Here is a 22,565-nt window from a genome sequence, read left to right as displayed (position 1 = left end):
TGTAAACTAATATTTTAAAGAAACCACTAAGAAACTTCGATTAACAAGAAAATGAGAGCCATTTAATATAACCTAACCTTCACTGTTATCTATGAAGCACGTATAATTTACGGGGTATAATAGTTTTATCTGGCTAGAGGTATAGAGGTATTGCGTGGCTAGCACGCGCGGTGGCATACCTCAGATTGCGGCCCGACCCCACATGTACATGATATTATGTGACGGACTAAACATACAAGCATACATACAAATATGTATGCTGCATAGTTACTGAGGTGCTGTAAACACCACGCGTGTTTCAACCACATATTACGATCGTTGGACCTCTGAAATGCTGCTTAGTTGAGCTTAAAGCTAATTTTGACCGCCATTTTACATTGCGGAAGTAATTTTGAAAGCATATTGTAGATAGTGTTGTTATTTTGATTTAGAGACTAAAGCTTCTAAATGTAGGGCAAAGGCCTCTGTTTCAAACTTGTAATGGAACAAGCGTGAAATGTAGTGATACTACTGTTTTTTTATATGAATGCCTAAGAAAAACCTAACCACAGCTTATAAACATAATAAAAAAATAGTTCAAATAAAAAAAATGAGCTTTCGAATATCGAATACATCATCTCTTAACACGAAAACAAAATGTAACTTAAATTTGAATTTAGAATGCAAATGTTGTTTTTCTTTATTTTATTTTTTTTTTCTTTATTAATCCGTCTACACAATACATTCGTTTAAAAACGTGACTTTAATGATTAATTTTCGTAAAAGCCGACTTCCAATCTATGAAGTGTCCACTACAGCCGATACAATGGCTAGAACAAGAGAACAAAGCAGTTCTATTTCTAGAAGAGCGTTACCTGAAGATATCGGTGGCACAATGGCGCGTGATTGCGTGCGCCTGCATAAATCACTCTCGTTATTGTGTGGCCTAAGACATAAGATATTATGTTCTAATTAAAACTGGGCCAAAAGTAGGGGAATAGGGATAAAGAATGACTATGACAAATGAGGACTCAACATTTTTTTTTAGTAAGTCAACTTTACGTTAAAACACGTAAGGTGACATGATGGCCAGTATTATCACTAATATACAGTAATATTCAAATATCCATAAGATCTCGGAATCTACCTATATCGAAATCTATCTATATTTTAATGACAAGACTGACCTATTATAATTAGTAATTGAATCCTTCTTGGAAGACGAAATTAACACCTAAAATTAATTAATTCTGACCAATCCTGTGTCTCCGTTAGATTATTATAAGCAGTTAATTGAAATACTATGAACTATTATAATATATCATGAACTACCTATTATCTGACCACTACCTAATTATACACTATACAATAAAACACTTTTATTACGTAGCGGAAGTGTTTTTAAAAGATACGATGAAACTAAATTGAACCTAAAGTTGCGAGGATTTTTACCAGTTACACAAAACCGTACAAATATTAGTTTCGTATGAAATTCAAGCCACAACACTTTGCTAAGCTAGTAGAGACTATCACAACAATTGCCTTGCACAAGCTATTAATATCAATCTAATATACCTTATTAATCGTCCATAATTCTACACCACTCAACAATAGCCTTTTAATATCGCACAGCCTCGAAGCTACGAACGGCTATCTTTCTATCCAAAAACAAGCCAATTTTCGCTTCCTAAACTATACTGCAGCCGGCTATTATAAGCCCAGAGTTCACTCGTGACCCCACCGCCCATAACTTACGTCCGAAACATAATTCACCTCAGATTGCCTCTAAGAAATCTTAGATAATGCGTTACCAAGTTCGAAGCCGTTCAACTTATTCCACCCGCTCCTTGTTCAGCCGTAATTGTACCTATTATACCTTTGTTACTATTCAGAACACTTCTACAACTCTTCTAAAGAAATACTAACCTAATATCAATTGTGGACTGTAATTATATTGAACTTCCAATAGACTTCAATCTCTATTATCTAGTCAGTCACGTAGCTTTTTATGTGCGTCATTGTACTACAAAATTCTTCGTGTCAAATTAATGATCAATTAATTCAAAAGCCGGCTTATCACTGCATAACTTTACGACTTATCGCACACAATAAAATTTTAAAGCTACTAAATTATCTATCGGAGTTGGAATCTAATAAATATCTCGTTGGAACTCGGAACTCTTGCCAGTAAAGATAGATCGTAACGGTGAAACATACGGTTGTCCCGCGACATGTCCCGAGCTATTGTCTCGAAAGTATTTCACATGTTAATGCCCACTTAATTTAGTTCACCGATAGCAGGAGGTTGCGCAAGTGCGCGGGTGGTCCGGCCACCCAGACCCACCCGGTCACATCACAGTTATCGATAACGCACCGCACTAGCCACACTAAAGTGCGTTACATGTCGATTTTATCGACCGCTTTAATTATAATAGGTGGCCGCCGCCCGCCTCTATTTATCGATGACCAAGAAATATGAGATAGAGCGACAAGGAAGCTTAATGTACCACAGATAACCCCTCTCGTCGATTTATTTTGACGTTTGCTTTTATTATCTGTGCCACGACAATTTTTGATAGTCGATAGCGAGCTAAGCCGTGAAGGCTTTAATGCACCGTTCATTTTTATTTGTCATTCATATACGTTTATGTCGAAAGGGAAATATTTTTAGTTTCATATCTATGAATGCTTGCAAGAGCTTATCAAATTTAGTTGCGTTGATTTAAACCGTAAAAAATTCCGTTGCATTTTAGTAAAATTTATTTGTCATGTGTCCAAATGGGAATCTAACAATAATAAATCCCATCACTAAATCATGCATATGGGAGTTACTCGTGAATACAATGACGTAAACGACGTCAAAAATTACTGGAGTTGAAAAATTGCCCTAAAGGACTAATTAACGCGGATCCTGTATAAACGGAATTAAGGGGATATGTCTGCCTAATAATAAACAAGGTATTACGGCATTTCATTTTCCAATTTGCTCGTCGTATAACATTGATTGGTGTGAGAACCTTCAATATCAACGTAATCGGCTTTTAATTACCGCTCCCGAACAAATCCGCTACGCGAAACAACGATGGAACAATGTCGGCATCCGACGTATCGACGATTTAGAATCGTGATTCGATGCAAGAATCCGTGGAGGTATTTCCTTACGAAGTATCTTAATTGCGGCTAATTGCAAGAAAAGCCCTCCCATTAGAGCCCTCCTCGCAAAGAGTAAACGAATTAACAGACACGTAGCTCTCTAACAAAGAGGCGGTAAATTCGTTTTAAAACACCCCCGGTTCAGGTGCGAAAAAGCCAGCTCTAAGTAGAATAGATTAAAGTATGCTAAAGCAAACAAGGCGAGATTTTACAACGATAAAATCGTAAAGTTCCATTTTACGCTGCACGTTAATAACAACAAAATGCTTTTTATTTTTAAAAATAACACGTACCTTTTTATTTCGATAAATTGGAACGCTGATACATTTAAATTTGGAATCGCTGCGTTTTGTTACTGCGTCGCACGTATTACAAAGTGGTCCGTTAATGTGGCGGTTAATTGACCGACTCATTAGTGGCAGTCGGTGGCGGAAGGCGGCATCTCTCTTCTGAACTATAGTTAGCGCTACATCCGACTTTGTTGACCTTTAAGTTCGTGGAATACGGTCGAGTTTTCTTCAAAGCATTTTCTTAATGCTTAGAAGTGTTTAGAATCGTGCGAACTGCATTTGGTTTCCGCTCTCGCAAGTTCAATACCACTATGATTGCACTTAGGGCTACCGTGCTGCAGCAGTTTAATGATGTCGCATAAATTTTTACGGTTCAAGTTTATATCCTCAGCCCGTTGTTGCGCTTCAGAGCTATAAAATTTATTTTTACACCTTATGTGTTTGATCATTGTTATGTTTTACTGCTTCATAAGCAGATTTGATACAATAATACTCATTAATACTGGTTTTAATCCAACACGAAATCCGCCATAAACCAATACCGCCGTAAACCAAAATAATCACCGTAACACAATTTCATTAATTAATTTCACACACATCAGCCCTAATTGCGGTAAGCAGGTGCGGACACTAAACGCGGTGGATATAATCTGTTCCGACGTTCATGTCCATCTCTAGATATGATACGTCGTGCTCGGCGCCCATTCGCTCTAAACCGAACGCACTTGACAATTAGTGCGAAATACAGTGCAGGCTTGCTAATGCAATTTTGCTAATTAATCTATCGATAAAACGCGGTTTTCCGATACGATAAAATCAACCGATGCGAGAATGCCAATGCCCACATTACGTCGAGTGATAAGCTATACTTTATGGTCTAAACCTTGCTTAGCGGTTACATAGTTGGTTTTAGTTGTGCTTTCACTGACCGCGATTTATTTTGTTTTATATTTACTAACCATATTGTTTTTTTGTTTGCAGGTAAGTTGCAGATAGCTGAAGTAAAAGTAAGGTAATTTATTTTAAAAGAAAAAGCCTGGAATACTCTACCAAATAATAAAGACGCTGTAATTTCAATGGACATTCTGACCGCAATATACGCAAACGTAAAAAGGACAACAAAAAAGCCTTTCTGAACGAAAAAAGTCCTGAACTTTTTTCATAGCCTTTTAGCTTGAGAACGGAGTGTCGTCAAGTCACGCCTAACACCCGCCATTTTACCTCTGACCTTCAAACAACTCGTATGACATCATAAAACTTATAAAAGGCTCGTGAAACATGAAAGTTCTTGATTTTCATTTACATATTTTTTTCTTTGTACAAGTTCTGTCATATCGACATTTTTAGTTTTGAAGAGATTACATTTTGTTGCGAATTTTCAGTTATAGTAATAGTAATTTTCAGAAACTTAGAAAACCATATTTACTGATACGATTCTGATAGGGAAAAGCTCAGTACTGAAATAATAGCAATAATTAAATAACTATATTTGCTTCATTAAATCAAAAAATAAATCTGGCATGTCTTTGACTCAAGACACAAAGATAGATTTTCGAAAAATAAGCACCAAAAACATTATTCTTTGTTCTACAAACTTAATGACTAACTTGAAATCACATTCACAAACAAAAGACAGTCTTTGATTAACAAACTTTCTTTACCGTTCTCATAATTTATTCATCTCAATTAATAGACATATTCCATTCGTGCCACAAACTCATTAGGCGACGCGTCAAACTCTTAAAACTGAATTAAAAGGCGCGAAAACGCAAATTCTCTATGGTTTGATGAATTATCTCTAATGTGAGTTGTTGAAACGCTTTTTATTTTACTTGTTACTCGTTAAAACTTCTACAAAAGTACTTTATCTCTACTTCAACAGTAACATAATAATATGTATTTTATTGTGAGTATATTGTATATTAGTGATAGTCAAATGATATAAGCAGTCGTCTCCCACATACTTCGGTAGTCCAAAACCTACACACTTATGACTATTCAAAGTATTTTATGTATAGAAAATAATAATCACTTGCTTTATCGGTTAAAGAAAACATTGCGATTTAACCTAGCATGCTTAATATTTCTTAAAGACAGTTCTAGAAGGACTAAAAAGTCCTTGAACCGCATTTGAGCAGCATAGAAGGTTCAAGTCTGTACCCACTCGCGACACGTGCCCAGCAGTGGGACAGTAATGAGTTAAATTAAACCTTTATTTCCATATATCGCCATATCCATGACAGCCGAGTTAATATTCGAACGAATTTAAATTATTAATAACGAACTTTGTGTCCGACGTACGAATTATCCGAAATGCATTTAAACTGTCCCGATTTAAAATAGGAATATTACTTTGTGAAGAGTAAATTCTCTTTGGTTAAAAATTATTAAAAGCTTTTTTTAATGTGGTTGCATTGTATGAATTCGTTACGAATTTGGAATATTGTCATTATCTGGGGGCACGGAAGTGCCCCCGCAAGTCGAGCAAAAAAAAAGCGGCACGGCCGTAACATCCTTTTCTCGAAGCAATTCGGGCTATTTTTGACACCCCTATAATTTCGTTGTGAATAAAACAAGAAGGCTGGATTTTCAGCAACTAATTAGTCATTGTATAAACACGGTATATTTAAAATTTCAGTCAATTTGAACCCGTAGTTTAAGAATGACAACTTGTTAAAATTTTGAATTTTGTCACTCACTGATTCACTGACTCACTGACTCACTGACTCACCGATCATCAAAAGTCTAAGGTACTTCTAGCAGACTTAGAAGCTTAAAATTTAGTATACAAATAGGGTTTAGTGTCTTAATCATGGGAAAAATCCAATATTTTCTAATTTCGGTCCAGTTTTCTAAATACACCAACTGCAACAATAACTTTGTAATCCCATATAAATGTATAAGATTACAAGGTTACATTTGCAGTTAATGAATTATTATTACTGTAGAAAATAAAATAAATAGGTGTAAATAGGTACCTACTATATGAGGCATAACGGGAGGGGGTATAGGGTGGGTAAGGGTGTTTAGCCCATGAAACTGAACATCATTCCCATAGGAAAATATGTTGAATTATGAAAAAAAAAACGTCTTTCCATACAAATTGGACTTATGTTCGCTCTACAAAAAGAAGTGAGATGCCATCAAAAACATTCTGTAAAAACCTCAAGTCTCGCCGTAAAAAGTTGTGAGATCTATATAATACCAAGTCGATTAATCTATTTAGTCTCTACTTAAAGGACCTTCTGTCTTAAGTTATTACGTATGTTATTATCATGCCAATTAAAAAAAAAATACCTTTAAAACAAATAGATCGACTTGGTCATCGCAAGAAAACACAAGTTCGCCATTAACATTTCAGGAGCATTAACTTCTCGTCGTGCTGTGTAGTGTGATACATACTAATAATTAAATCATGCGATGACCATGTCGGTCTATTTGTTTTAAAGGTACTTTTTTTTATTGGCATGATAATAACATACGTAATAACTTAAGACAGAAGGTCCTTTAAGTAGAGACTAAATAGATTAATCGACTTGGTATTATATAGATCTCACAACTTTTTACGGCGAGACTTGAGGTTTTTACAGAATGTTTTTGATGGCATTCTGTTTTTAAACATGTATAATTGTATTTCTGCAGTAAGTAAAAAAGATTACGTTTTGGTTTCAAATTGACGGTGTGGGAATAAAAGGCTTTTCCTACTAATATAATAAATGCAAAAGTTTGTGAGGAAGGATGTTTGCATTTGTTAGTTATTACTTTTCACGAGAAAAAATATAGTCAACTCATACTTTTAGCCCTGGAAATCCTTTCACGCGAAGTGGCGGGCAGAAGCTAGTATGTATTTTTTTCAGTTTGTTTGATGGGCATTTCAGCAGTTTAGCCATAAAAGCGTAAAAGACAGATTTTGTACAATAGTCTTAATAAATAAGTACAAACAACTGTCCAAACCGAAAAAAATAATTTTACTACATTTTAAAGAGTAAGTATTAAATATCCAACATATTCTACCTACATAACATATATAAAGCACAGGCACATAATTATAAGGCCAGGTACACGCTTGCAATTAATTCCGCTATGCGTTTGCCGTATGAATATGAAATGCATTTAGAGATAAAATGCTAATGTGTGCAGCTCTGCTTATCCTGTGCTAAGTTAGACGGGAGATAATACGATAAGAGATAAACTTAGATTTACTGTGAGTTAGCTAGAGGTTAATGTGAGTTTATTGTAGTAAATTTAACAGCTGATTATAACTATGGTTTAATTAAGTGTGGCCGCACGGTTCAAAGTTTGATAACGATTTAATATAATTATGTAAAATCGTTGTCCAACAATGATATTTACTGCGGATCTTCTTCCGAAACTAGAAACAGACTATGGTCTTTGAATTAGTTATCGAGAAACTAAAAAGTTTTTGTTTTTAGTAACCTTTTTCTGATCCAAAAATAGAAATTCAGCAATGTACTAAACTTGAAACTTTTAAATCAATCTTTAAAAAAATCATATCATTATTGTAAGGCTTTTTAGGCAATTTTTTTTTAAGAACGGGTCGGAAATCTCTCTCTCACAGATACAGCCAATAATTTCCCAAAAAAAATCACTTGTACAATATCTTAAATTTAAGTGTAATCAAGGAATGGAAGTAAATTAATCCGGCAGCATCGAGATCCGATCACGCTAATCTTACAATTTAACTAATGAACTTGAGTAGATCTCGTCACGCTAAGTAGCTAGAGTATGACGTAATAGGTATAGCCTTAATTTAGCTGAAAATTATTTTAAAGAAATGTCTACTTATTCGTACAAAATGTAGAAAAGTTGATTGATATATTTGGTTCATTTTAAAAGGCAGTATGTTAGCTGTCTTATTTTTTTATAAAAAATTAGAATCCTTAATGTCAGGGAAACTTACAAACAATTAAATCTATCTATCTGCAATATAGATCTAAAATTATAACTATTGAAAATCACACATATACATAAATATGTTCAAAGTCAATGTACGAGAATTGAATCCACTACTCATCTTGTGTGACAATGATGCTTCTATGAATAGAAATCTCCTTGAATCCACCACGCTTACCAAGTGCGGGTAGCAAAGTAACTGTAAAAAAGTGACGTCAGAACAAAAATATTAAAAAAAACATTCAAACTAAACCCAATCATTGAAATCACCGCAAAATATATTAAATTGGGAGCACAAATACGTTGGACAATGGCGGCTTTGTCTTGGCTGTATTAACTATTAACCCATTAATAACATTTACAATGCGGTATCCTCGGGCGGGTAATTGAACAGTCCATCTGTTATCTCACCGGACTCTAATGAAATTGTCTGTGAACGATCGTTCATTATCTCACTGATTTCGTTGTTTTACTGTACGTAAAAAGTTAGCTCTGAATTTCTGTAAGGATTATTTGTATTGATATTATTAACTAGCTTTTGACCGTGGTTTGTCGAGTGAAAAGATTTCCTAGGACAAAGAGTATCCTATGTTATTGTATATGTATTCAGGTTATAAAATATCAGTGTACCAAATTTCATTTGAATCCGTTCAGTAGTTTTTTTTGTGAAAAACTTGCAAACGAACATCCATCCTTTAAAACTTTTGTACTTATAATATTAGTAGGATATATTAGCATAAAAGAATACATACATTTTCAAGTATTGACTAAGCCCATTAGTCACACAGTCCTCTTCCTCTAATTCATAAACACACTATAAACCTATTTTAGTTAACAACTACTAAAATATGTTTTCTCTTTTTAATTTCGCTAAGGAGTGATAGAAACAAAACTCTTTATAAACCTTTCGTAACTTCATATATTTTTGTGAATAAGAGGATTGGTATCTTGTCGATCTCATGCCACGAAAAAAACTGATCACATTTAATGTCAATTTTTAGTTTACATATACACATTTCCATCTAGACTCCCTCCAGTATTTCATGCATTTGATACCACTTAGGCACAAGTTTCAGATATATCGTATGTAATTCAACGCTGAGATATGTCTAAGTATCTCTTGAGGGTAGCAGTAATTTCAGGATATCTATCGCATGACGAAGATATTAAATTTAATAACAAAAACTCAATATAACAGAAATAGCGCTAGTCCCCGGTTTATTTAAAAAAACGCTATTGAATAGATAAACTACCGCTAAATGTACTCAAAAACCGGGAGCGAATGGTAAAAACTACGTGCTTGGGTAAAAAATATTTTCAGTGAACAATCAAAACACTGTATTTTTTTTAAGTTTGGACACTAAGGATGCCCACGGAAAACTTTAACAATCCTCAAGAGATCTAGAGAATATTTTTAAGGCCACAGTCATCAAAAAAGTACTAAAAACGGACATAAACAAATGTAAGGAATCCTGAAAATTTTCTTAAAATCTCTAGTGGTTGAGTTAGGAACTTTTTACTTGAACAATACAAATACCGTCCTAAAAAAGGCAAATAGGCGCTTATAGGCACTAGTCTCCCAAACAAAGTACTAGAGTTCTAGCCTACCAACTAGTTCTAATTACTGATATGTGACTTAAGTTTAAAAAGTCCACCTAAATGTGCTTATCATCATTGCAAAAATATTAACTTAAGCGAAATATTATCTAAATACTAAAATTATTGTTGGTGATACTTAAACTATCACTACTCAGTAGTGCCTTGATTTAATTAGTTTGATTAGTAGATTTGATTTGATTTGCCACCTAATTTGAATTAAAACCTTATAAAATGTCGGTGAGATCAGTGATAGTGAAATAGAAAATGTCAAGACCTCTAGAATGCGTAATTTCTCTTATTCAAAGTACTAAAGATACAATATAACAAAATGATTAGAGCCTAGCCTTGATCAAAGAACGTAGCTCAATTTAATAGCTCCTATACAAATATTGAAGTCGGTTCAATAGCGGCACTTAGCGGCTGTAATGTACGCACTCCATAAAATAAATATCATTGGTGTTGAGTGCTTGTAATGTTGCTAACTAAGCGATTTGCTTATGTTATAAGAATGAATAATGTGTTTAAGACGATAGTCTTAGTTTGTTACTGTAGAACTTTATATGATATGTAATAGTAAAATGATTGCGGTTGTTATTTGGTAGTAGTAAGTACGAATTAATTTGCTTCGAGTTTATGAAAGTGGATAAATTAATATGACGTTTTAAAATGCTTTTAAATATTTATTTGGTTCAGATCTAAAACCAAATATTATAAACTTAAATTATGGCTTATTAAATACTTTGAAATTGCGTATTTTTGTATAGTTTTACCGAAACGACAGTTTAAAAAGAATTCCCTTTTTAATTTGTAAAAGTCAAATAGCAGTCTTAAAATACTAATCTTAATCCACATCTGTTTAGACAGCAAGCCGACTACAATTTGACAACGGCTTACGAATAATAAGCCGGAGAAAAATAAGTAAAAAAATAGTTTGAACAATTCTTTGAATAAAACAATGTAGAAGCTGAACGTTTTGATTACATTCGCGATGCTAATCAAGTTTTTATTCAGATAGAACTTCACGCACGTACGTTGACCTAATTGCGAGGAGGCGCGGGCCCATCTCGGCCCATTTAATAAAGCCCCCGAAATAAAAAGTAGAGGGAACTCGACACATGGCGACGTACGAAAATGTTATTTTGCACATTTCCTTCAAACGCCCAACGTTGAGTGTAATCCCGAGGATTTGGGTATACATTCGCAACAATACATTTTCCAAATTGTCTCCTTGAAGATGTAATAATTTAAAAAGGCGTCGCTCAGGGAGCGAACTTGTGATTTCATTGTCGAGCGAGCGAGTAACGCGAATAACGCGACCCGCGGTGCCTATTCGTGTTTTTATTTACGCTGCTTAGGTTTCTTAATGACGATGATGTATTGCTACCGTTACCAACTTTACCTTAAATTAAAAAGGTTTTCTGAGGCTTTCTTTCTTTGACCATTAATATAACATTTCAAGAGAATAAAAATATTTCAATTGTCTTAAAAACATAACTGTATGATACGAATTTCATAGATGGCTATGGTGATACTTAGATTGTTTAGTATTTTCTGCACAACTAACTCTAAACGAGTTTGTTGTATCCAAGGTATTGTAAACTGGTGTAAAACGCAGAGAGCGGTTTGCGACAGACCGAAGCGTTTCACAAAGAACATAAACAGCCCTCGCGGGAGAGATGCACTAACCCAGACAGCCACACTATCACACCCTTGTATTAAACCAAACGTGATGAAGAATTTATCCAAATACAGTTCTTGCAAATGTAAATGAGCAATGATAGTCCTTAGTACTCCTCCACTACAAGTTAGAATAGAAGGTTCGTGTGCTGGGAAATTCAAAGAAGTAAACTGCACAACAAAATCATTTAAGTATGTTCTCTGCTATATAAGACTTTTACATTAATACACCTGCATTTCTCTCAGGCGAAGTTCTCTAGATGATGTTGGCTCCTCCATTGTTCTACAACATAAAACATGATTACCAAAAACATTTAATTCAAACAGTTAAAGTAAATTGCATATGAAGAGCAACAGAAACTAATTGTTTACTCAGACGTCTAAACGAAATCGCAACAAGATTGCATCTGCCAAATGGGAACCAAGTTTCAACGAGTCGCCCCGAGCCGACTGCATTGCAACGACCTTAATCCTATCAAAATAAAGCAGATATTCGCTTGTCCCTTATTCCCACCTTCGCCAGTTGTTCCGACCACCTCTGATTTCCCAAAGGGCTTTATTTTTAAAAATCTTCAACGTTAAAAAGGTAAAAATATTGTTCTTGTGAATTTTGAATCCAACTTTCTTGTTTCTCGGTGGCGGTTTCTTGATTTTTCGTCGCCGAGAGATCATTAATGTGCGCCCTTGGGGCTCACGGCTCTAGAAACTTGTGCATGTAGGGAGGGAGCCTAATCAGGAAGGGTTGTCGAGGGTTCAGCAAACAGGGGTGACTTAGAATGACTAGTTTCGTGCCTTCAGAAGCTTTTGACTGCAAGTTTTTTTGAGGGGTTAAACTTTGTTCGTGTAAAGTCTATGTTGACAAATAATTACTGTGTGCAGAATTTAAACGTTTCGCAAACAATGGAGTGCACATTCGCAATGCAATAAAACCAAGACAACAATTCGTCCACGCAATTAAAGCCTTCCGAATGTCCTATTTATCTTCCTCTAACAATGTTTTTGTTAGAACTAGGTTATAGGATAAAATACGGGCGCTGTAGTAGAGGCAATATGTATATGAAATTGTGCGTAAAACACATACACGTAAAACATTATTGGCCCACTTGGACGTTACCGAGTGTTGTAAATCACTGCAATAACTGCGTAATGATACTGTTTATCAAGTAGTGCGGTGTAATTTATTTTGCAGGTACTGAAATTATGCAATAATGATAACAGTTGATAATTGTGCGCATTACCTCTCCGGAGGGCCGGAAAAGCTCCAAAAGCCGAAAAATCTGTTAAGTAATTGATTAGGAGTTGTGTTTACATGACCTAAAAATAACAAGAAATTCCCATGAAGTTCGCTTTGCTTTACCAATCAATGGTAATAAGAAATAAGTACTAGTGTATATATTTATATATTTTATATATTTAACTCCGGCAATCATTGCTGCTCATTACTACAGAGCCCAATATTATAACCTTCTCATTATCGTTTCCAATCCAACAGACACAATGCACGTGTAAGTTCCTTTGAGTTGTACTTAATTGATTTACAATTCTTGTTCACTGGCTTTTGTTCACAGCTATTTTGAATACTCAAAAAATCTCTCTATATTAAAACTATTGAAATTAATTCCCAATTTCAATGAAGTTTGAGATAATTTCTTCAAGAATTATCTGCCGTATCTCTTTACCTAGAGGGCTTTTTTAAGAACTTTGATTGATATTCTTAATCATCATGATTGTATTAAAACGTCCAGAAACCGGGGATATAAACGTAAAATAGTACGAACTTTATCTAAGTAATTCTACTTTGAAACTTAAAAACAGAATCCGTTTTCTATCGAAAGAAAGGGAAGAAACCGAACGAATTTAATTTACAAAAACGCAAACGCGATACACTAAACACGGACTGTAAAACTGAATTACAGTGTCGTAAAGAGGTACTGAGCAATGAAGTTGAGACGTGCAAGTCAGTGCAAGCAGCCCGTGCACGATGACACACTGTGTTCGTAGTTGGAAAACAATCTGAAATACGTAAAGCAGTTATTGCTCTCGTAAAATTTGATTAGTACTGCACACTCGCTAAAGTATTTGATGCATATTCGCTGTTGAATGTTAGGTGTTTTTTTGATACGATGCTGCTCGCGGCTATCGTGTTTGTGTACAAACGTTGCTTATGTACTTCCTCGAAATTTTTTGATTACTTGTACAGCGTACTAGTATTTATTTTAATCAGTTATGCTGTTTAAGTGTTAGGTACATGCTTACAAACGTACAAAGTAAAAACAGTCACATATGTATCTATAAATTAGCGATCGCCCGCGACTTCATCCACGAAAACTTTAGATTTCCCACTTTCACAATTTTATTAATGCTGCTTTTCTCCTAACAGTCTTAGCGTGATTTATATACTCTATATACTTCCTTAATAATCAGGCTGTTATTAAACAAAAAACATTTTTCTTAATTCAAACCAGTAGTTCTTGAGATTAACGAACAAACGCTTCAGTTTTACATTATTAATATCGTATTTAGCACAGATAATACCTGTACTCAAATACCTAAATAGCTTACTATAGCATTACCATAACTTTCAATACCCTCACCGTCATTTCACATCTAATAGGTAAGTATTATTTACTACTCAAAGGTCTTATAGCAGTCACTTACCTTCTCTCTCTACCGAATATATAGACCTCTTAGTGTTCTTAATTAAGATGTACGTAATTCACTAGTAACAAATATTCTAGATAAATCGTTTTAAACAAAGCGCTCGTCAGTTTCATGTTAATTCCTCTGAATATTTATTCAATGATTACGAAAGATTATTGTGTCAATGTACATTAAAGTATTAAAGGTACAATGATGTATTATAGAACGAAATATTGAGAAACCAAACGTAAATCTTTATAATTCAAAGTAATGATCAAGAAGAAGACAACACGCTTTAGACTTTTATATCACATATTTTATGATGATATTGAATATAAAAGATATAGCATAATATATTGTCATGGTGTGAAATAATAGGTTGTCCAATTTTTTCCTAGCTAATTAATCCGTATAACGTATTAAACCACTCACCGTAATAATCCTATCACATTCCAAGGTTTCTTACATAAGGCTTCGTTCGAGCTCCAAAACTAAACAATACGTTACCGTTAAACTCTCAGCTACTTATCGACAAAGGAGCTTGTTTCTACAACTTATTTCCGGGACTTTTCGACCCCAAAAGGTTCTTTATTAATGCCCTCGGTCCAAATTCGGCCATTAGCGCAGTCTGGCGCTAGTCTCGCCCGGGTTATACGGTGATTTATCACAATTATAGGGATTTCGCAACGTCCCACGGGTCCCATGGGGGCCCAAAATATGACCGTGCGTAACTCATGCAACACCAATACTTATTGGGTTAAAAGCAATTTTGGGAAAACAATTTTCTCTCATGTGGAAAATAATATTAATAATTATGTCTGCTATTTTAAACAAAAAGCAAATTGTTCAAATTTTAAATAATACAAATTCACAATTAATTATAACGTACCCGGAGGCTATTTTATCAAACCGCTTATCGGTCGTGTCCTTAAAAACTTCACAACAATTTTAAAGCAAAAATGGTGCTCGATGTAAATATTAAATTTTCAAAGCAAAATATAACACAAAGGATATCCCCATAGGACACAAACAGTAATTTGGACGCAACGTTTTAAATACAACGATGCTCAATTATAAAAACATGATTTTTGGGATGGCTTTTGTAGGACAACAATCAAATTAGCGAAAAATACAAAAATGTATAATCTTGTTGAATGCGAGAGATAGGGACTGGTTGACTGTTTGATGTATGATCTGATAATATATATATGATATGATAATCTTTTACACAAAGCTGAATTCAACACTGAGTTTTTGAAAGACATAAAATAACACGAAAATACCAATGGAAAAGATTCTGTTAAGGAAGTCTAAATGCCCAATAAATTTTTCTTACAAGTAAATAAAGAAAGTACTACAAAAATGGTAAAATATGATTTACAAATATCAAAACAAATCCGTAATATCTAAATTCTCTTGATCATTTCAGGTTTAAAAACCTTTTCAGTCAAATTAAAGATCAATAACTATTCATTAGTCCTACAATTCACATTTCAAAACCATCCCTATGGGCATCACGTAATGGTACATAAAAAAACTTTTTATTCTCTTTCACGAGGGCTATTTTCGCCTATTTTTTACGTAAGGGTCAAAGAAGCGTGCCCTGCGCCCTTACTTCGCAATCACTTAGGCTCCGTCCACGGTTCAAAAGGAATTGTTATAGATAAACTTTTAACGCGTATGATTTACCAAATAAGTTTTATATAAGAAGTGAAATAAAGTTTTTTGTTGAGGTTTTAGGTTTCTTTACGATCTAGATAAGCTATAGTTATGGAGTCAGTTGTTTTAGATAGATATTAATGGATTTTTGAAGGAGATTTTACGATGCTATCAATATTTTTATGAGAGGACTGTGCTGCTGAAATTGAGACTAGTCACTTTATAATATTATAGTATAGTAAGACCTGTGATAAAACCTTACCATAAACGTTTTTATAAAGAGCACGCAATAATTTGTAGTTTCATTATACAACCTAATTATTCAGCAAATATTAACCTCATTTGTATCTTCTTAAAAACAGTACCAAAAATTACGACTATTTTTAACTAAACTACAACAAATAGCGACTTAATGACTAAAATACATTTGAAATTATAAAAATACGGTCGTTTTCTTCCAAAAACTCAGCCACAAACCACACGCCTTAGCCAATTACTTCTAAAGATCTGTCAAAGAGTCTCAAATTCATATTCAAGTCAGTGCCATTACGCCCTGGCCTTTGAACAGAGTCCTAAGTGGGTTCAAACGTAGGTATCTAAAGAAACCTATCAAATCAAAGTTTGGGACTTTGTCGAACGCACGAGAGAATTTTACTAACTACTCAAAGTTAGGGATATAAACCACGACGTGGCATTTTTGGACTTAGCGATGATTTTCTTTCTATAGAATAGGGAAATAAGTGGCGAATCCTACGAATAACTATATCCTGCTAGTATTGTATGCTTGCTACTCGTTCATACTACTGATCGGATTTTAATGAACTTTGATACATCGATAGTTTCTAGCCTAGATTAACACAAAGGATACTTTTTACAACGGGAAATCATTTCACGTGGACGAAATCGTGGCCGGCTAGTAAATACTATAATAATGAAAGTGTTTTCTTTTTGTAATATTACCTTCACAAGGAAATTAATCTAACGTCTCAGGAATTTTTACAAACAAGTGAAACAAAGTCTTACCTACTTCAAGTTCGATTAAGTTTTCTAGAGGTTTATCATAAGAATAGTACTCATACCCACATGATTTTAGACAATAAATACTATACTGATTGGCCCAATTTTCTACCAATTTATATGAAAACATAGACAAAGAAACAAAAATTACGAAGAAATATCGTAGACTCGAAACACTAAATTGTACAGACAACTCTTTGTAGTAAATAAATAGTTTTATTCTGTATCTGACCTCGTTTCTTAGCAGTAATTGAGTTCTATTGAAAGAATGATTAGTCGATAAAAATCGTAAGTACCAACACTGTATAAACGATCTTTGTTCTCAACTCTTATTATATGTATAAAAAAACGTATTAAGCTGGATAAGAAAGAAACAATTAGCTGTTTAAGAGAGCTCTATCTATATTTTTGTATGTCTCACCTGTGAGTGGTTTAAAGAGCTCGGTATCGCGATTTTTTAATAGTACGTCTGTTTAGTAGTGGTTAAAATTTATCTAAAGATAAATTTACAAAACTAACTGTGTGTTATTTTTATGAAACCGTGAAAATTCAATTAAACCAAGAATTATTTGTTTTTCGTTGAAAATAGAAAATTGGTAAGTCATTTTACTCAGATGGATTTTAATCAGGTTTTTAACCACCAAATTCGAAAGGAGGGTACTATCATCTTTAAACTACCTATCTCATATCACAAAAATATCAAGTACATACTTATAAAATGTCTATATTATTACATCCAGCATCTTCTATACTTACATACATGTTTTGTTCAAAACCTGTACTAACACAAACAATAGCGTACTTTATAAACGCGACCGACTAATAAATCACATTAAAACTTTCTTTATTAAAATAAACTTAACTAACTAGTTATTTCTTGTTAACTGAATTAATACGGCACAGTTGATTTCAATAAAGGGCGCTGTAATAGCTATTATGTCAAGTATTATACAAATAGGAAAATTTTATTAAGTGAGGTTTTGTTAATCATTGCGGATTCTTTTTTCAATTTAAAAATAAATATGAAAATAGCTCCACAATGAGTTCTGATAAATAGACGGCACACAATTTGGGGTGTAATATGTAAGATTTTTTTGATGAAATACTTAATGAACCATGTTTTTTTAAATATTTTATACAAAAGTTTTCTACAGTGCGATGGCACTGAAGACAACTGCCTGAAAATGGAAACCGAAGTCAGTGACGAACGACTCAAATTTACATTTTAAACCTAGAGTTTTTTGATTCCAAAACAACCTTGTAATAACGCATAATAATAAAAAAATACTTACATCTTGAAGCCCCCAACGACAAACAAAGCGATTCCCTGAAACAAGAAAAACACAAACTAACACTCTGCCTGCAATTTTCTACAGCATATATTCACAGGGCTTCTAAAATAACCTTCAAAGATCCTCCCACGTGTCAACCATGTCCCAATTACTAACTAAATTATACTGAAGGCTAATAATTGTAACGTTTAGTCTAAGTCTAGACGCTCAATGACTAGACGGATAGATCGTAGATAACACTAACTAGAAACGTGTTCAAACTAATATTATCACAACTACCTACTATTATAAATGCAAAAGTTATTCTGTCTGTTATACTTGTACTAGTTCGTCAAGACTCTCTGAAATCCCTCTTTTATGTTTATAATTTAGCCGCATAATTTTGCCCGTCGGAATGTAGCTGCAAACCGCTGCAACAAAGTGAAGTAATAAAAACAAGAGATTTAAGAAAGGAGTGCTAAACGCTGCCGTTATACTTACGTATGTAGCAGCACACACTGGCACAGGAGGTAAGAAGCCTTTTGAGCCTATGTTCAGATGCACAAAGTTATTTGGCGCGTGCTATAATTGACCACGCCAAAAGATCTCTTCACACTCGTGCTTACATGCTTCAAAACTTCATAAAAAGTCGTAAATCTATTTTCAAAATAGTTATTCAATAAGTTGCTAGTATACGGAAGCTAGTTCAAGCTAGTTAGTTTTACAAACACCAGTTTAGTTGAAACTTACCAACTGGGCTAGACAGTTAAACGGTTTCCTAGAAATAATCTATTAGCAAATGAATATTGAACGTAAATTATGTTACTAACTCAAGGAATGTTGGTTTTATAACTATTAGGATAATTCCGTCTGCAATCAATTTCAAAATTTCAATACATATTTAATTTTTACACTTGTACATAATAATAGTAACATGCAGTCAAACTGACTATATTACGTCTTACGACATCGCAGAGATACAGGCCAAAAACTTAGTATAGATCGTTGTATACAAGGTTCGAAGGTAAAGAAAATATTGAACATTAGTTACCCACAGGATTATACAGCTACTTTACTTTTAAAATACACAGTTTTTTTTATAATCCTTATAAACCTTACATGCCAAGGCTCTCTAAGTTGCCGGTCTTGTATCAATCGAATCTAACACGCTTAATTTGTGCCATAAATACAACGAACATTTACAACACATAACAAATGAGCTCTACAACCAATCTCATATTCTCGCAATCCAAAATCTCGGTGAAATAAACACACACCAATAAAGCAACGTCTTATCTGAAACTCCGAACTAAATAACAAGCTACATATGAGACAGAAAAGTCCCAAGTTTCCTTTAGTTTGAACAACTTCTTATCGTCATATCTTCTGCGTATAAACTTTCAAAACAATAGTGTGTCTTCACGCACCAAACTTTCTACAATTCACCCGCTAAAAGGCTTTTGTTCTTAACAAAAAGCCTATGTAACATGCAGCACTTGTGACTTCGATTGGTACAAGATTATGGAGTTTGTTATTTATTTTATAGCAAATTGTATTCTCATATTCTCTGTGTTTCTGTTAGAATTCGTCTGACTGTATAATGAGTTAAGCAGAGTTAAGCTATTGTTTAATTCCGCGAATTAGTTAGCCGATTATCGACTAAAGTCCATTAATGGCATCAATCGGCTGTCGATACATTGGTTGTAGCACACAAAAAATGTCTAGTATTCTATGGTAGTAAAGTTTTGAATAGTACCTATGACGAGTAAAATTTTCAGTTAATATGTGTGAATAAAATCAAAACATCTCAATGAAGAAAGTTCTTTCTCGCATCCCACACGCTTTCTTGTTATTATTATTCATCGGCATAAATTCCTAGAAATCTCCGGTGCAATCTAGGACAGTTTATAAATAGAACTGATATTATTCTTCTTTAGCCGATGAATGCAAATAAACGCGACCACGTAAGTAAATTTATCTAGATTTGCATCGCTAATCTAATCTACCTAATACTTGGGAAAATTATGCAACTGCTTTTATTTACTTGCACAAAGGAGAAAAGGATTGCGGTATACGACGAAATAACTCTTAAGGAAAAGAAGATACAAAATTTCTTGGAAACATCACATTTGGTTCTCAAAAACTAATTTAGGAACGTCCTTCCACGGCAAAGAGCCAACACATCAAAATCCTTGCTTCAATTACATTTAAATTTAAGAATATAATCAAAGCACGCACTTTACACAGTCAATTTATTCCCTTCCTTAAATGCGTATATGTACTATAAGCCTTTGCAGCCATTCGCCTAAATAGAACTACCGAGATCATAGCATCAAATTTTGCGGAATAGTTCGGCATCAGCATATTATTAGATCGCTCGTCACTTGCGCCTCTTCTGCCAATTTCAACCCTTATCTCGGTAACCTTAGGAAGACTACACACAAACAATTCCACACTTACCGAGTTTAATACCAGCTTTATTACACAATTGTCTATAAAACGTTTTAAATCCGTTTATTTTCTTAACGAATAAATATTTTGCCTGTAGCCACTATCAATATTAAATGAACTTGATATAGATTTTCCATTCATCAAAAACAATATCATTACCCATCCTAAACATAAAACCGCTTATAAATTGATATCCTTAAGTCGACAAATAAGGAAAGGGAAACTTATTTTCTCTCATAATGTACGATTTTTTTTGGCAATCACACTAAGTTTACAAAACCAGTAAGAAATAATAAAATTGTTCTTAAACTGATCAAATGCAATACCCACTTGCTACAGTCGGTATGTGAACGTACAACCACCCTAAGGAGCGCGTGACGCGAGGTTATTTACGCGGCAGGCGCCGCCCCTAATCCCCTATTTATTCCCCGAGATGTATCTGAAAATTAGGGATCACGTCTGAGGATCCCCAGCGCGCTGGTTAATTTGCGGGATTCAGGGCTCGGTGGCGCGGCACAGCCACCACGTAATGATCTTGATAGTGATATGCTGACGCTGATTGCGCGGATGACTCCTACATTATCCCTATTTCTATTTTCTGTTTGTTTTGGTGAGATACCAACTTTATTCTGCTAGTAGTTAAAGTAAATTAAAAGTGCGGAATCGTAGTTTTATTACTGAAGTGAAGTTTATTAGTTATTTTCACGGTTTTAAAATTACTGAAGATGGTACGATGTTTCCAGCAAAATTATTATCTCCATAAGCTCTCCAATGCGACACGGACCCCTCTATGCATTATTTAAATCCACCGCAACGTAAAAAAACGTTACCGTATAATTATGTAGATATACCTCCTCTTTTTACATTCCTATCAGCGTAGAGTACATAAAATTTCCAATTCGTCTGGCTGTAGGCAGTTAAACTTGGCAATCTTGACATTAACCTCTTCAAATAGGACCATTGACGGTCTCCCTTCGTTCAATACACTATAACATATCCATTCCCGGGAATGGGCGTTTTAAAACACTTCTTCGTATGTTTAGGCCAACCAATCTTTCTTTAATGTACACGCCGAGGGATAAGACAAGAAACTCCCCGATAGTGATTGCGAGTTAGACGATTGTATCGATAATCGAATAGCCAGACAATTTTAGATTAAGCTCTCCAATAGCCGAAAATAGTTACAAAACTTTTATCAATCAAATAAACTCTATTATTAAATTTACTGCTGAATGATTGGGTAATATTTGTGGATCTACAAATCAGCAAAATGGACGTGCAAACACGTTCTGCTGTAACACAATTACAATCGTAACATTGGATAAATAAGCATCAATTTGTAAATAGCATAGGTTTAGTTAAACATGTTTTAATTGTGAATATAAATTCAACTAATAAGAACTACCTTATAAAACAGTTACCGGTGTACAAGTCTATCAAAAATAGATAGACAAACGTAGAGTAGATTTAGTCGATTATCGAATAACTCGTATAATGTACAGATAATCGATGAATGAACCCCTCTATTCCATCAAGGCGACGTGACGTGAAACCTTGTACGCCTTTAGCGAAACCTTTGAAGCCTTCTCGTGAGGGATTTTCAATTTTGAATGCGAATTCAAGTGTCCTTGAGACGTGTCGAGATTATCTTAGTTTCTTATAGAAAATTAAAAGTAATTTTATTTTAGTTAGAACTCTTTTATACTAGGCTAAGGCTTAGGAATGCGGGATTACTTATTCTGTTTATTTACGCAGTTTTGAGTCTGCAAGAATTAATGTTCTATATCGAAGCAAAAACGTAATTACGTGGCTAATTATTAACATTTCAAGAAATACGAAAAACTATTTCATAATGTTTTTTGAAAGCTCATTAGATTTCTTTTTCAACTAAAGCACTTGTTTTTTTACTAATACT

General features: G+C 34.1%; 1 protein-coding gene across 3 annotated transcripts in view; it reads left to right on the top strand.

The window, feature by feature from the left end:
• Positions 1-22,565, top strand: part of LOC142987691 (uncharacterized) — a 397,705-nt gene that overhangs the window by 357,552 nt on the left and 17,588 nt on the right. The window lies entirely within an intron of this gene.

The sequence above is a fragment of the Anticarsia gemmatalis genome, chromosome 3, assembly GCF_050436995.1.
Source record: "Anticarsia gemmatalis isolate Benzon Research Colony breed Stoneville strain chromosome 3, ilAntGemm2 primary, whole genome shotgun sequence".
NCBI lineage: Eukaryota > Metazoa > Arthropoda > Insecta > Lepidoptera > Erebidae > Anticarsia > Anticarsia gemmatalis.
The sequence above is the reverse complement of the archived record's forward strand: the minus strand, read 5'-3'. Positions and strand labels throughout refer to the sequence as shown.